General features: G+C 38.7%; 1 protein-coding gene across 1 annotated transcript in view; it reads right to left on the minus strand.

Moving 5' to 3' along the window:
• Positions 1 to 17,404, minus strand: part of LOC308496450 (uncharacterized protein) — a 206,773-nt gene extending 189,369 nt beyond the window's left edge. Inside the window, exon 1 of the mRNA XM_081045814.1 lies at positions 15,849 to 17,404. The gene's annotated coding sequence lies outside the window, so the exon portion shown is untranslated. The remainder of the gene's footprint in view (positions 1 to 15,848) is intronic.
• Between the last annotated feature and the right edge of the window lie 13 nt (positions 17,405 to 17,417).

Raw genomic sequence — 17,417 nt, forward strand, 5'->3', positions numbered from 1 at the left:
GGCTGGAAAATAAATGCTCACCCCATGTAAAGTTGCCAAAAAAGAAAAAAGCGAATTGAACCAAAAGAAAGCAGGCAGTAAGTGTGATGAAAACTGAGGTTTTAAAATGATAGTTCTGGGCACTGTCCAGTGATGTCTTGTTGAGGTTCTTAGAGAAGAGTTTGCCTTTGAGGGAGCTTCTAGCATGTCTCTGACCTTCTGCCTCTGATTCCATTTGGTCCCCAATGAGTGAGAGGGTGCATATGTTAGGAGCACATAGAAGATGAATCTGTTATGGAGTCTTAGGTCTATAGCCTTATCTGGCTCAGGAGAAGGGTGGAATGAATTATTGCTGGCAATTCTTCCCCTTCCCCTTTATCCTCATCTTCTGCATGTGACTTCGTTGTTTTCTCCCCTAGAAATTGAGTGTATTTCTCTGATCCACACAGTGGACTCCATCATCAGTCTGCTTCTGCCAATGGATGTTAGCAGATGTGAAGGCAGAAGGCAGAGGGACTTGAAATGTGTATGAGTGATAAGGCTAGCCCTTTTGCTTCTCTGCCATTGCTCAAGAAGAGCATGCCCTGGGTAGCTTGAGAGACATGACGAAAGACATAGCCCCAATGTGTGGCAATGAGTCCAGTCCAACTGAACCCATGAGATCGGCTAGTCTCCACTCAGCCTGCAAATGGGTCAGTGGAGGTTGGAGAGTCCAAAATCATAAGGCAGGCAGCAGGATGCAAACTCAGGCCAGAGTCAACATGTCAGTCTTGAGGCAGGATTCCTTCTTCTCTGGAAACCTCAGTCTTTGCTCTCACAGCTTCCAACTGATTGGACAAGGCCCAACCACATTATCAAGGGTACTCTACTTAAAGTCAACTGATTGTAGATGTTAGCTGCATCTACAAAATGCCTTCACAGTAGCACCTAGATCCATGTTTGATGAAAAACTGGGTACTAGAGCCTAGCCAAGGTGACACATAAAACTAATTGTCTCGGTGAAAGTAAATGATTTTTGCTTTAAGTCACTGAGGTTTGGGGCGCATTGTTACTCAGCATTATAAAACCAATAGCTAACTGATACAGAAGATAAAAACAAATTGGAACTGAAGGCTATAGAATTATGTCATCACCACATAATACACCAATATTGGAAGTTGATATTTGGTCTGTGCATTTTGGGAACTTGATCTGTTCTCAGCACAAAAAGCCAGACAAACTAAGCACCATACTATGAAGCGGAACAGATAGCATGGATCAGTCACTCACCAGCAGTGATGATAAACAGCCCTTCATAACAATTATCTAGTTAAAACACCATTAACAATTAATGACATACATCACAGAACTTATTGAACCCATTAAAGACTAATTTACTGGCTATAAAAATATGGCATTAAGAATTTATGGATCATTACCTTTTATTCTGGAATGAAATATAGCTGACTGAAATTCTTAGAAACCATTGAAAACAATTACTCGTTAAAGCCACATGAAATTAAATGATGTTTAAAAAAAGAAAAAAAGAAAGAAAAGAATCCAAGTAAAGTTTAAAAATGTTTTTTGAGGAGAAGCACTACCTTTGCCTGACACTGAATGGATGGATAAGATTATATTTTCAAACAAGATTAAGATCTGCAATTAAAAAAATTCAAACAAGGTAATTTTAACGGGCAACAAACTCTTTTTTGGGAGAAAAATGTATTAGATTGTGACTGATAAAAATTCCAATCATGATTAATCACTGCTAGGTATTTTGGAACACTATTAAGGAGAGTATAACAATGTTAAAAATTAATTAATTCCTCTAAAGGGTTTTTAAATATAATGTGATGTAACAGCTGTTGCAGCTTTAAATATGATTATTTCTTTTCTGCCCTGCAACCAAAATCTGTCAGTCAGAAATCAACCTAATTTCATTGCAATTTCCAATTTATTACTCTGCAATGAGATCAACTTAATAGTGATGAGTCTCTTGTTTTCTAAGAGACCATATGCACATTTGCAAATTCCAAAGTCTGTGACATATGGAATATGACTGCATTTGCACACAGAAATAGTCCCAGTTAATGCTCAAAAAGGACTCTTGGGGGCCCCAGTCAGAGGGGCACATACACATCCCAACATGCCCTCTCTAATGTTTAGACTCAAGTTCTAGAGAATGGCTAAGCATAATTAGCCTAAACTCTTGTCATAAAAGTATTGAACTTAGAGTAAATTTGTATATCAATGAAGTACAGAATTAAAAAATTTAAGAGCTAGAAAAGATCAAGTTCAAACCTCTTGATTTATTTAAAAACTGAGGCCAAGAGAAGTTAAGTGACTTACCCACAGTTATACAGGCATCAATGGGAAAAGCAGGAGGGTTTTCAAAAAATTAAGAATAGAATTACCATGTGACCCAGCAATCCCTCTCCTGGGTATCTACCCCAAAAATCTGAAAACATTTGCCCGTAAAGATATATGTGCTCCAATGTTCATTGCAGCTTTGTTTAAGGTGGCCAAGACATGGAAACAACCAAAGTGTCCTTCAGTAGATGATTGGATAAAGAAGATGTGGTATATATACACAATGGAATACTATTTGGCGGTAAGAAAAGATGAAATAGTGCCATTTGTGACAACATGGATAGATCTTAAGATTATTATGCTAATCAAAATAATCAGACAGAAAAAGTTGAGAACCATATGATTTCACTGATATGTGGGATATAAAACTGAAAGCAATAAAGGAATAAGACAAACAAATAAAGAAACAAAAACTCACAGACATAGACAATAGTTTAGTGGTTACCAGAGGGTAAGAGGGGAGGGGAGTGGTAGATGAGGGTAAACGGGGTCTAATAAATGGTCATGGAAAGAGAACTGACTCTGGGTGGTGAACACACAATGTGAGATATAGATGATGTAACACAGAATTGTACACCTGAAATCTATGTAATTTACTAACAATTGTCACCACAATAATTAAAAACAAAATCCACTGGAGATTATGGTACAACTCAGGTGATAGATAGAATTCTTTATCTTTCTTTTCTTTATTAGTTTCATATGTACAAAACACTGTATTAGTTAAACATTTATCATTTATACCCCTCACAAAGTGATAGCCCCCGCCCCCAATCTACTATCCCTCTGATATCGCATATATTTCCACTGTCTCTATTCCTTATGCCGTACTCCACTTCTTGTGAATATACATACATACATACATACATACATACATACATACATATATGTATATATATAATTATAGTTGACATTCATTATTATTCAGCTTCAGGTGTACAGCACAGTGATCAGGCATCTACAGCATCCCTGAAATGGTCTCCCTAATAAGACAAGTGTCCATCTGATACCCTATAAAATCTTTACATTATTGATATTCCCCAAGTTGACTTTCGTATCCCTGTGGCATTATGTATCTTTCTTAGTTTCTTTTCCTCAATGAGAAGCATGATAGATCTGGATATTTGTGATAGGCATATCCAACACTTTCCATCCACCAATTCCCACACACCACTGTATTCCCAATAGCATGCAGTAAATTATATACAGCAGAAATCGAAATGGCTCATTCTAACTTTACATGTACATCATGGAACAACAGTCATGCACGAAGCTGTCATCTGGCTAAGAGCTATCACTTTCCTAGACTCTTCACCTTCAACACCAATATTAGCAAGGGGCATTCTTTGTGGAACCATTTTCATGAAGGGACACAGTTTAATCTGTTCATGAGTGTTAATTACGTAAGCAAGGACGGTCAAAGGAGCTGCTGGAGATGGGAATATGGGCGACAGTTGGGCTCATTTACTTATTCACTCCCGCTACTAGGCTTGTGGTGCTTGAGATTCAAATTCATGCTGCAATAAAATGCAAAAATTGATCTCCAAAGTCACTGTTCATCATTCAGAACCATTTTGCTTGTCTCTAAACAGGACCTTCAAAATAGAAACTTCCCCTTGTTAAGTTGGTTTGTTTCCTTCCCAGAGTCCCAAGCATTAAATGAGCTCTGGAGATTTGTGTTCATGAGCAAATCTGAACTATTCTGGGATTTTTTTTTAAAAAAAACCTACCTGCCCCTCTTTCAGATAGTATTTTTCATCTTCTTCTTATATTTTATACATCATCTAATACACTGAGTTACTTAGTGTCTCAGAAACAGAAACATTCCTCCACCAAATCCCTGTCCATAGTGAATTTCAAAGGACTGAAACATAAGTTGTCACCAATGAGGAAAACAGCCAGAGAATAAAAGTAGGCAAAATGTCAAAGAGATCAATGTAACACAGGATGTATTACGAATGGAAGTGTGGTGTTTATAGGGGAAAAACCTTCTATCTTAAGAACTTTTTCATCATTTCTTAACCCTGTCCCATTGTCCCTAACTCTAACAGACTTTAATCACCTTTGATGCTTTTGCCCAGAAAGATATTTACAGGCATTCATCTCTGTCATTAGTCTTTGAATAATTAGTCATTGTATAATTAAGGTAAATCCTATCTAGCTCTTTAAATCTCTACTCATAAACCATAAATCAAACCATCCCACCAACCCCCTTAATCATTACTTTCGCCTTTCTCTGCAACTCCTCCCATTTCCCTATATCTTTCTGATTCTGAGGCGTTTCTTAGGAATTTACAAGAATCTGGAGCCAAAGCCACTAAGGTTTGCTGGGCTTCCCAGGGGACCCTGATGGGGTGGGAATACCACTCATCAGGACGCTCTGGCTTGGGCTCCTTTAGCCAGGAGCATTCAGTCTCTCATTGACAACATAACGACTGCATCTGTATCCTTCAACTTTCAGAGCCTGGACATTTAGGTGGCTAGAGTTAGTGAATGAAAATATAGGACGCCTCAGCACTATTTGGGATGTACTTATAGTAAAAAAGTATTCAGTGCTTATCTGAAATTCAGACTTACTGGGAGTTCTGTCATTTGTCTGGCATCCCTATGGACCATCCACTCTGTTGTGCTTTCCACGAGCTCTGGAGTATTCTCCTGAAGCCACTCCCTCACACCAGCTCCACCACTATCCTCCATGCATAGTGAGACCCTACTGAAACGGCCTTGGTGAGATTAGTCCTGCTCTTCCAAGAGGTCAATGCCATGCACAGAAAAGTACCTACCACATTAGCCTCCTTTTACAGGTTTCTCATTTCCAAGGACTTAATTATTGTACTCCCCATCAACATCATCAATTTTTTGTACCCTACATCCAAGATGCCTCTGTTGATGAGGTTACCGTTCACCTGCAAAAGCCATGGGAAAAAGAAGGGAATTCAATTCAGTTGGATGAGCAGTTTCCATGCAGTAAGCACTGAGCTTACAACATGGATAAAATGGCCATTCCTGTCCTCATGGATTTTACCTCCTAGGGCACATGACCAGCACCCATCTTCGTATCTTGCTTCTTCTTGTTTGGGAGCAGGGACTGCTCTGTCTGGACCTCTGCTTTGCAGCCTTGTGGGTTGCCCAACCTCAAAATCAGGCAGGCATTCTATCTCGGATAACAGAAAGTTAAGCTAGTTCATATGTTTTTGTTACTTCCAAAATTTGAAGCTACTCTACATCACTCAATTTGTATTTCACAATATCCTTACTCTCTCCAGGACACATCTTATCCAAAATAAAGTTACATTTTAAAATCACATCATTAGTCAAAATCTGCTTAGAACTTATGGAATCTGCATAACAGAAGTTGGCCGGATTTGGGTGCTCTGTCATCTATCCCCACCTCCCAATTTTATTTCGCATTTGGATCAGTTGCCGTGTAAGTCCCTTTGGAAAAATCACACACAGTCTTTTGTTCTCCAGTGTCTAGATCCTCTGCAGATGTCTGTCTCTTTGTTATGGTGATAACATACTGTCCATTTAAAGGAATTTTCATTAGAATGGAATATAGTCCCATTCTCCATGATTGGATTAGAGAGGTACTCTTATCCTAAACAGATTTTAAGGATACTTTAATGCTTTCACTGAATTGGGAGCCATCTTGACTCCCTTAAAGCTTTGGGAAGAGCTCTACCTGATTAGCTGTATGAAAAAACTAAAAGACTGAATATACAAATGGATAATAGCCAGACTATATAGAAGGATAAAAATCTGACCCACAACCTACACCAACCTGCCCAGGAAAACAATCTTTTATCTATACAATCCTGGCCAGGAAGTAGCCTGCTGTAAGTCAGACTTGTAGGAAACCAACCTGCTATCTGTAAGTCAGACAAACAGGAAGTTGACCACTATCTCTGGTAAAAAATCAGGAAGTCAAACAATACCCCTGTAACAATTGCCCAAAACAGCCAGGACTTGATTAATAACTGATAGCTTCCCTAACTTTTGTCCCTTATTCCAACTCAGGACCAAACAGAGAAGGCCAAATATGCTCCCCTAACCAATTACATAGGATGTCCACTTCCAGTTAGCTGCTCCCAGGTTCCCGAGGCCAACAGTTCCCATTAGGGCACATCTGAGATGTCCCTTTTCCACCATGAGCTTTCCCGCTTTTCTGCCTGCCTTCCATCTCTGCCAACCACAAGTGATGGTGGCCTATGCTCTCCTGTAGCAACCTCCGAATAAATAGACTTTGCTTGCTTTCATTTGGTTGGTCTTCATTTATTCCACAAAACCATCAATTGGCATAGGTTCCCTTTTGTGGACTGCGGCTTGGGAGGCAGAAGGGCAGGCTTTTGGAGGCAGCTGGATCTGGGGTCCAATACAGCTTTGCCTTGTATTTCCATGTAACTCAGGTAAGCAGCTCCAAAAGAGAATATCATACATGCCCCCATTTCAATCACATTGCTGGATGAAAAGTGATTTATTCACCACTTAAAGAGCACAAAAGAGAAAGCTACCAAGGCCCAGACTAAAATCATTACTCTTTAAATTAATATAATAACTTCACTAATTTAACTAAATATACAGGCCTTTCCCCAACTTCTTTTTAGTTGATGAAACTTTTTAGGGATTTATAGGTTCAAGGACACAACAACCCCAACCCCATGATTTTGACCAATATGATTTTTCACTCTGCATGACAAGTAGACTCTGGACCATGACATTGCAGACTCACAACTGGCACGGATACAATTTTGACATTTCAGATTCCTTGGGAAAACAGCAGTTAAACATGCAAATTCAAATCTGCAACATCTGGATATCTTTTATACTGGTAGAACTCCTTAGTGTTCAGCCTTCATGTCAACTTTAATGACTGTATTACTCTATATGCATAATAATGAAGCTCAACTATGGAATCATTCCACTTCCGTCATAAGAATTTCAATTTCAGAGCAAAACAAAACTCTAGAGATCATCTCCTCCACCCCATTCACTTCAGACAAGAAAGCTGAAGCCCTGAGGAAACAAAGCTACTTGGTGGCAGATGTGTGATCAGAATCCCACCCACAGCACTTTCAACACCACAATAGCTGCCCATGAGTTCATTCAAAGTATTTATTTGACATTTCCCATCATGTCTGTTTTCCTCTAATTCTTATTGCAATATTACTGGCAATCAAGAATCTTCAGCCCTTAGAGGAACTGTGCTGCTGTGGCACTCTTGCGCTCACTGAAGTTTGCTGTAGTGCCTTGATACTCAAAGTGAGGTCCATGGGCCTGGCTTGGACCCATGGCTTTCATCTCTGGCTTCCACATCACCCATTTCTCTGCATTCAAGCCTCTCCTTCCTGGAAGGAGCAGTGAGATGTCACACGGCTTTCAAATTATTGCCAAGAATTCTCAACCCCTCATGGGTAACTTCTCACAGTCTGCATTGAGGGTATTTCCATAGCTTGAGGGTTCCTGATTCCTTGAGTACCATGACATCAAGCAGATTGTCAGAAGGACCCCATAAAGGCTACTTTTGGGCAATGTAGTGGGGCTGCCAGTCTCACGGGTATTCCAGTTCAGTTCCACACTGATAACTCTGGGATACTTCTAGGAAAATCTAATCATTCTGAAAACTATGGTTAACTTTCAACACATAGTCTATAATGATAATAGCAAAGTCCATAAAGTGAGGCCAGTTTGGGGGGTGCCAAGAGCACAGGTGGCAGCTTAGAAAGTGACCACGCCAAAGGGTAGACCAGTGGGCAGAACTGCCTTCTTATCTGTCAGAATTTGTGTATAACTGGATTACTTAGGGGAAAGGCCCAAATAACTCATCAGGTTTATTGTTCAGTGTCGTCTACCTTGGGGTTCCATGCACAAGAATGAATCCCGTTTAGGGTCTCCCGAATTCTCCCATAGAAAATCAAACTGGAATAATCTACAGTGTTTACCATTCTCCTCTTCGGTGCACTCCAGCTTGTCTCCCAAACACCCTGAGACCACCAGCCTGTTAGAAGCTTCTGTCTGCATAGCTGTTGGATCTCTTGTCTTCACTGGCCAGGATTCAGCAAATGCTCAAGACGAAAAACAACACACACTTCTTATATGTCCCCTTTCTCTGGGCCCTGGGTTGCTCCAACCACAATTACCTTGATGACCCTGAACTCCAGTTTTAGTCTCTCTAATAATTCTGTGAAACTTCCAGAAGCTGTCTCTAGCTCTCCAGCCCCTGGACTGCTAATATCTGCTCAGATTTTCTATCTTAGCCTAGAATGCAGGAAACTCAGGCCTATAATCTTTCTTAGAAATCAGGAAAGGACTTGGAGCTGAAGCAGTGCCAAACACAGAGCTCAGTTCTGTAAGACTCTCATCCCCTGGGAATCTTGGGCCTGCACCTCTAGGCTGCCCTTGTGGCTCTCGGATGCCTTCAAGAACATTTTAAAGAAATTTTATCATGTTTTTCTAGATGCTCTTGGTGAAAAGATTGGTTTGCTATACACTAACATATTATAAGGAGAGGTAGCAGTCCTGAAAAGTCTTTACCAGTTACAGTCTAGTTGTGCCCAATTAAAAAACAAACTTAACTTTCTTAAAAAAAGATGCATAATCATAGAATGTAAACAGGGACATTTTGGGCTCAATTACACTAAAAATCTCATAGTTTGAGGGACAGATGCTGAACTCCCATTCTCTGCCACAAATCAGGAGTGTCTGAAAAAATACCTTATTAGAAGGCCCAAGAAAAAGTGTGGTCCCATCAAACAGAAAGTGTTGGTGTGTGTGTGGGGGAGGGGGCTTTTTTGTTTTTAGACATTACAGTGCATAGGGATCTTCCTAGAAAATCCTACCAGATGCAAGAGATGAAAACATGAGTAAAGAACTGAGACTCAGCTACATTTTGTAGGTTGAGTGAAGGCTGGGCAACCACAAAACTACACTGAAAGAAAAAAAGAATAATTGATACACAGCTTTCCCCACCTCCCCAGCCCTCCCCCTGCCACAACTGTTAAATTACCAAACAAATACTATATATATCAGTTTACCAGTGTAAGAGCAGATAGTAGGGTTTTACGAGCGTACAGGGGAGCAAAGACATTCAAGGATAACACACAAGGTAGATACCAGGATGACGAAAAGGCCAATATGCAGGAAACAAAACAGACCAAAATCTTCATAGGACATCTAAAGACATATTTTTCTGTATAAAAGGAATAAACCCAATGTGTGAGGGAGAAGTCTAGCATAATTTTGAACAAGATTAACTATAGAAAATTTTATACACTGGCTTTGCACTCTCCATGAAATATAAGGATAATGTGAAGTCTATGAACTTGAGCTAAAAGATGAGATGATAAGATAATCACCTAGATTAAATAGTAGCTGGAACATTTATGGAGAGTGCAATAAAATAAATAATGCCATCGTGAAATTTCAAACAGTGTTGGGATAGAAAAAGCAGAGATGAAGTTGTAGAAAATTGGATCAGTGATGTGGAGGATGAAAGTAAAGAAAATGGATAAAGAAGTGAAAACTATAAAAAGATAGGTTCAGAACATACACAACAGAGTTAAATATACAAATAACTGGCTTTTCTGAAGAAGAGCACAGAGTAAATGAAAGAGATATAAAAGTCAAGAGATATAATTTAAGAAAACATTTCTGAGTTGAAGACCTGAATCTGTAGTTTTAAATGATACATCCAACTCCGAGTAAAATACATGAAAGGAAACTTACAACTAGACATATCCAGTAAAATATTTGATTTCCAAGCATAAAAATGTCTATATACAGCTGAATAGATGCTTATCAAATATTCAAAGGAAGACACATCAGGCTAGTTTCAATGTATGGATGCAATAAAGCAACAACTATGGGATTCTGATATTAGAAAGTTAGGAATCAAGAAGTTGTTGTTTAGCTGAGCTAATGTTCATGAGTGAAAGCAAGAGAAAGATATTTGTGCTTAAGTAAGAATTCAGGAAGTATGCCATCATATATTATTTCTGAAAATTAACTCCAATATATAGATTAGCTAACTAAAAGAAGAATTTAAGAAATGACTCAAGAATGGGAATGTCCTCGGTGAACATCGGATCCATTTATACATAGGATTAAGTACCAGCAAATTATGTAACTGTAGTTCCTGAAACTAATTCATAAATTAAATGCAATACTAATCTTAATGTCAATTGCATTTTTTGAGGAAAACAAAATGTTTCTTGATTGAAAGATGTTTTGTGGAATATAAATAGATTTCTCCTAATAAAGACTGACCACATCAAACAAACAGTGAACCATGTAGTTAATTGTGAGAATAGTAAAGGATTCCTAAAGCACAGAGTCAAAGGGAAGACAAGAATGTCTTTTCCACCTAATGTGATTTAAAGGAGAATACAATGTTATCCTTATTTGCAGAAAATATTAGGCTACTCAGAAACTTAGAAGAATTAATTGAAACGTATTGGACAAACACATTGATATAAAGTAGGTAAAAATATTGAATATTTCATTTATAGAAAAGAAAGCAAATAGTTTTTTTATTGTGGTAAAAAACATAATTTACTGTTTTAATGATTTTAAGTGTATACAGTTCAGAATGCAAATAATTTTAATATATGAAAAGAAGTTCAGCTTCACTATAATAAGAGAAGATCAAATTAAAACTACACAGAAGCCATTTTTCACTTCTTAGGCAGGCAAAAATCAAAGTGTGGTAAGCGTGTATTGATGAGAACTGGCATGAGCAGAAACTCCTTAAGTTTTACAGAGTACAAAACAGCAATAAATACGAACATTACTAACGTGTCTTCCCTTTGACTCTGCAATTCTACTTCCAGGTATTTACCCAGAGATACTCATAAGTGTGAAAAATAATGTTACTTTTCATAGAGATATTTGAAATAACAAAGGATTGGAAAAAAAGAAAAGGTCCATCAGAGGGGACTGGCTAAATACACTAAATAAGCAGTTGCTGGAAGCTGAGCAGCAGATGAGAAAGCTAAAAAGAATGTCACCCTAACAACAACAACAAAAACAAAAACAATACCACCAACAAAAGCCAATAATCTATAAATGTGCCTTTTCTTGAATTTATCAGAGGTTGCAGGTCAACCAATGAAGCTGAAACCTAAGGAAAGACAGGTACCTCCGAGGAGCGAGAGGTTGTGGGCTTCAGCTCACTTGGGTCAGAGCATAAAAAGGGGCTACCCAAAAGGGGTAAAATGGGAGAGCATAAAAAGGGGTAAAATGGGAGAGAAGAATTCAGCTAAAAGTTTTAACAAATTGCCTAAGGCTGAGTGTGGGTTAACATAAGAGTATAAAACCCAGAGGAGTCACGGGACATAAAGAAGAGTTTGCACCCACTTGTGGGCTTTTCTCCCTATGCCTTCACTGGGTTCTCACGAGGAAGACTGAGGGTAGGGAAGAAAGCCAGACAAAACTCCTCTCATGCGTGGGATGAAGGAGGGGAATACTTGCCACTGAAGGTGGAGCAGGGAGCCACACTTGGATCCTTCTCCACTACAGAACAAGAGCCCTAATGCATGGGGAAAAGAACAACAAACCCTGTCACTTCCAGGACACGAATGAAAACACATTGAGGCTGGGGGAGGGAAACGGAAGAAACTCTCCCCCTGGTTGAGGGACAGGAAACCATCCTGGGTCTGAACCATTAGCAATTTCCCACTGCCCAGAGAGAAAGGATTACTGAGAAAGCTCACCTCCCAAGGCCTGGGGGGCAGTGCCTGCCAAGACTGAGTCTGCACCAGGACAGCAGAGAAGGCCCGGGACTCCCTCTACTAGGCTAGCACATGCTGTGTAACAAGCACTGCTATAAGGGAGAGGTGAGGGTGTGTGGAGAGAGAGCCATTCAGAGGCGTAGGTAAAAATGGGAGGCCTAAAACAGAATAAATTGAATGCTGAGAATTGTCTGGCAAAGTAGCCCCTGCCCTTTAGGAAACCTGGAGGAATTTAAATTGGGGGTGCACTGAAGGTAATCACAGCAACAACAAATCCCAAACTCAACTCCTGACTAGATTCTCTCAATCCTCACGTTAATGACTGAGCAGAAGAGGTGTGTTCTTTTCCAGGCTTAAATATTATTAACTTGTTATTGTCTCACATATATTGTATTATTTTCAACCAAAAAGTGTAAGACATACAAAGAAAGAAAAAAGAAAGAGAAAGAAAGGAAGATAAGAGGGAAGGAAGGAAGGGAGAAAGAAAGGAAGAGAGAAACTATATTCACTGTTAGGAAATGAAGCAATCAGCAGAACCAGTTGCAGGTATGACATGACTATTACACACTAAGAATTTAAATAACTATGATTAATACTTTAAATGCAGTAGTAGAAAAGGTAAAAAAAATGCATAAACAAATGGGAAATTTTAGCAGAGATAAAAATTTTAAAAGAGAATCAAACAGAAAAATATGGTAAGAGAGTTAACGAAGATGTAGAAATTATTAGACTGAGAAAACAAAGAACTTTTAATATGTTTGAACACATAAAAAATAAAAATATGAGTAAGTAGATAGGTATCATGAAGAATAGAAAACAACCAAATAGAACTTGCAAAAGAGAATATAATAATTAAAAGTAAAAATTTAATTGACAGGTTTAAAAACGAATTAGGCTAAGCTGAAGAAAGCATTAGTGACCTGAAATATAGATATGAAGAAATTATTCAGAACGGAGCACAGAGAAACAAAGAGAGCAAATTTGAAAGAAGAATTAAAAGCTAGACAGGCTATCATTTAGGTATGACATATGTCTATTTTAGGGTTTTTGAAGGAAGACAAAATAATAAGACTGCATCAGAGGTAATATTTGAAGACATAATAGCTGAGATTTTCCAGAATTGATGGATGATACCATGCCACAAATTGAAGAAATCTATGATTCAAATGAAACCCAATAATTAAACAGAAAATTCATACTTAGATACAGTATAACAAACCAGTGGAACACCAAAAGCAGGAAAATGTCTGAAAAGCACCCAGTAAGAAAGGAAAGATGATGACCTTCAAAGGAATGACTGACTTCTAACTCATTCTCAACGATGAAAACCAGGAAACTGGAAATTTTATCTTTAATGAGAGTAAATAACCAACAACCTCAAATACTACACACAGCATAATCATCTTTCAAATGCAAAAGAAAAAAAAAAAGGCCCTTTGAGAAAACATAAACAGAGAATTTAGTATCACACAGAAGAAATGTGATCCCAGTTATATGGTCTGAAATAAAAGATGTGATAAAAAACACAAAATGTGGCAAATACTGGGGAAATCCAAATGAACACTGGCGGTATAAAGCAATCATAATTATGTCTACTGAGTTAAAAATAAAAATCAAGGTAGGATACAACAATAGTCATAGTATCTAAGTCAAGATGGAGGGGAGGCAGTTCACATGTTTTAAGTTCTAAAGGCATCAGCCGACGGTAAAACTACTAACTAACTTCCAATTTTGATAATTTATTATTCTTGTGTTAACAGCTATGAAGAACTGAAATATAATTGGTAATTACCAAACTAGTAGAGGGAGAAAAATAAGAAAAAATATACAATACATATAAAACAATCCAAGTAAATAAATAAAAAGAAACATAAAACTTGTGTATTATTATTGTAACACTGAACAACAAACTGCCACAAACAGCACTTTAAAACATACATTTATCGTTTCATAGGTTCTGTGGGTCAAGAGTCTGGACATGGACTAGCTTGAGATCTTAGCAGGCTAAAACCGTGGTGTTGGCTGGGGCTGTGATTGCATGTGAGACTGGGGTCCTTTCCCGCTTTGGATTGCTGGGAGAACTGAGTTCCTTGAGGTCATAGGACTGCAGCCCCATATCCTGTTGCCTGGGGATTGCCCTCAGCTCCAGAGACACTTAAATCCCAGCGGAGGGGCCTCTACTACAGGGCAGCTCACTTCTCATGGCCAGCAGAAGATCTCTCTGCTAAGATGGGGTGTTGTGTAATGTAACCTAATCTATTATTCACTCTTATACAGGGTGTGTTCACCACAGGAGGGGTCTTGAAAGTCACTTAGAATTCTGCCTACCACAAGATGGAAAAAAAACAAAGTATAAGACAAGAGGCTAACTACAAATTCAAATATATCAGAAATTACAATAAAATATCATTATATCTAATTACAAGATGATGAAAACTGAAAACCTTTTCAGTTTTCTTTTTGCAGAAATTACTTTTTCATATATATATATCTCCCAAATGTATAATCCATACCAATATCTTGCACTGGTCACTTTACACAGTCATTAGCAATACGCATATTGTCAAATAGTTTCCCAAAAATCCAACAGATTTATGCATCATAATTTATAAAATTATTCCCATGTTTGCCTTTTTACCAAATTCAGTCCATTATTAAATGGATTAGCATGTATATTTTCATGTATGTTATTTAGAATTTTTTCCTTAGGAAAATATCCCGTAAATGGAATTAGTGGGTCTAAGGTTATTTTGGTGACAGTCATTTTAATGACTCTTAATATATGGCAAAATTCCTTTCTAAAAATATTTATGCCCTCAACAATAAATGAAAGAAAGTACCAGTTTTAGGGCAACCTTGAATGTACGAGGGATTATCATTTTTATCAGACAATAATTGCCTCATATTTTAAAATAATATTTCATCAACTGAACAGGAATTCATAGAACTAGAAAAATAATAACGAGTTCTCAAAACACGGGAGGTTTTACTCTCCACCTTTAACTTTGGAAAAGTCTGCCATGATGAGAGCTCCCAGAGAAGGGTGTGTGTACAAGTGTGTGTGTGCATGCATGTGGTGTGTGTGTATGTGTGGCATCTTCATGCCCTTCACAACCAGATGACACGAGAGGAGCCATGAAACAGACCTTGGAGATGGCCCTCACCTGCAGCATTCATCTTTCTCAGGTAAAACCCCTCAAGTTGGTTGAATCTGTAATCCTTTCCCCCCTCGTTCAGGAGATCAGTTCTACACATCGCCCAAGGCTGAATTGCCTATTCCATGGATTTCAAATTCCCTGAGGAACAGTTCCTCTTTTCCATGTCATTATTCCTTCTCAGATCCAAAAAACACCAGATTAACTCAAGCTTTTTCACTCTATATTGGTTTACTTTCTAAAGCTAACTGGATTCAAATTTATAACTTTTTTTCTTATTTTATGATCCAATTTTTCTAATTCCAATGGTTCTTTTACATGTTTATTTTCTGGCCCCCACCCCTTTTTATCATGAAACAAAAATGAGATTGCTATACTCCTATTTCAAATTAGACTGCATAAACTTGAGCAAATCCATCCCAAATTTAGGTCTCCTTGCCTGAAAAATGATGCGATTTGAAGGCATAGAAAATGGCAGTTATAGTCCATGAATACTGGTGATGAAATCCCCCATCCACCATGAACACACCATGATTGTCTTTCTGGAAGCAAACATTTTACAGAACTTTTCCAACATTGCAGGCATCCTGATGAAACCCTCATTTCTCAGTAGAGTTAGGAAGCATGCATTAGTACTTACATGACAGAGGACAAATCGTGCAGGAGGGATGTATGGTTGTCTCTTAATCCTCAGCTGCAGAGCAACAACCTTCTGAAACAGACTCCATCTCCTCATGTCTCAGATGACTGCAATTTGTAATCCAACTAGAATTTAATTGATATGTTGATCCTGGGTTGTTTCTGGGTTGTGAGGATGGAAGGAAACCAGCAAAACTCAGCTGTGTGTAGTACTGGGATATTAAGAATGTTTCTTTTTTCAATTTCTTCTGTATTTTAGCAGGAAATAAAAGGTATCCTCAAAGATCAAATTGTCTAAGAACCAATGATAGGAACCCCAGGCCTATCTTCAGGGAGCACACCTCAGTCTGGTCCCCAAATCTCAAACCTGACGAAATTGGCCTCGATAATGGAAGAAGAAATGGATCACAAAACATGGTAAAGAATTCTCCCCTAAGAAAACATGTGCTTATGTGAAGAGTTGGTGAAAAAAAGGGAAAAGATTTGGCTGTGGTTAAAGAACACACGGGTCTAGCTGGCTGTCTCTCCCATTCCAGAACATGTTCTTGGTGGGTAGGTATCTGGCATGGATCAGGAATCTCTTCATCCTCTACATTACCATCGTTTCCTCATACAGTACAGCCACCTTAGTAATTTCACACAGAGCAATGGTCAACATATTTTGATGACACTTGTTCCTTCGAGCAACTGTCTGTCCATTTTGGGCAAACAGGCCCTCAATCTATGTTATACAGCTAGTTCCAACTTGACATATCTTTAATTACTTCCTGGTTACTCTCCATGGACAGTCCAGACCCAGAAATGTCAGAATGTTCCAGGCAGGGTCCTGTCTTCCAAAACTGTTGTGCACCTGTCTGTCCCTGGAAGCTTCTTCGCTGCTGTTCAAGCTGCTTTGATCTAAGATGGCCGTATATCAGGACCGCTGCTCTGTCTCAGGTATGCTCTGCTTCTGCCCCAGGGCAGGTGAAATGCTGTTCCACAACCATGCTCACATTTCTCCTCACAGAACTTCTCTTGCTCGAACAGCATTTTAAGTTGTTTTCCTCAACCTCTGTTTCCATGTCTGTTACCAGTTTTGCTCTTCTGAGGACAGGAGATACTTGTGGGAGAACTACTTCCTTACAGAAAATGCCTCCAATAACCTAACTATTTATAACCGCATCAAGGTGCCCTGAAAAATAACAGGCACTTGTAGAGATGATTTTAGATCTGGCATTTTGCCCTGAAGGTGGCCAGACCTGCTTTAGCAAACTGAACAGTCAGATGCTGTGAACTAATTCCTCTTTTTCCTTCATATTTTTCATCATGTAAATGATGATCATGGTTCCAAGCGGCCTTCAGATGAATCTTGGGTGTCTGGGGCAATGTGTGGCTATGGAATGCTTTGAGCTCTCCAGGGAGGTGTAGCAGGTGAGTCCTCTTCTCTAGGCTGAGCTGAGTCCTCTCCACGTTGTCACCCTGCTGCCTGCAAAGTGCTTAAAAACATTGGCGACATGAGCCCTTTGACTTGGTTTTGCTCTTTACCTATTAAACACCTTTCAAGGCTGTGTCTGATCAGTCTGCAAACAAG

The sequence above is a fragment of the Rhinolophus hipposideros genome, assembly GCF_964194185.1.
Source record: "Rhinolophus hipposideros genome assembly, chromosome: 4".
NCBI classification, from domain to species: domain Eukaryota; kingdom Metazoa; phylum Chordata; class Mammalia; order Chiroptera; family Rhinolophidae; genus Rhinolophus; species Rhinolophus hipposideros.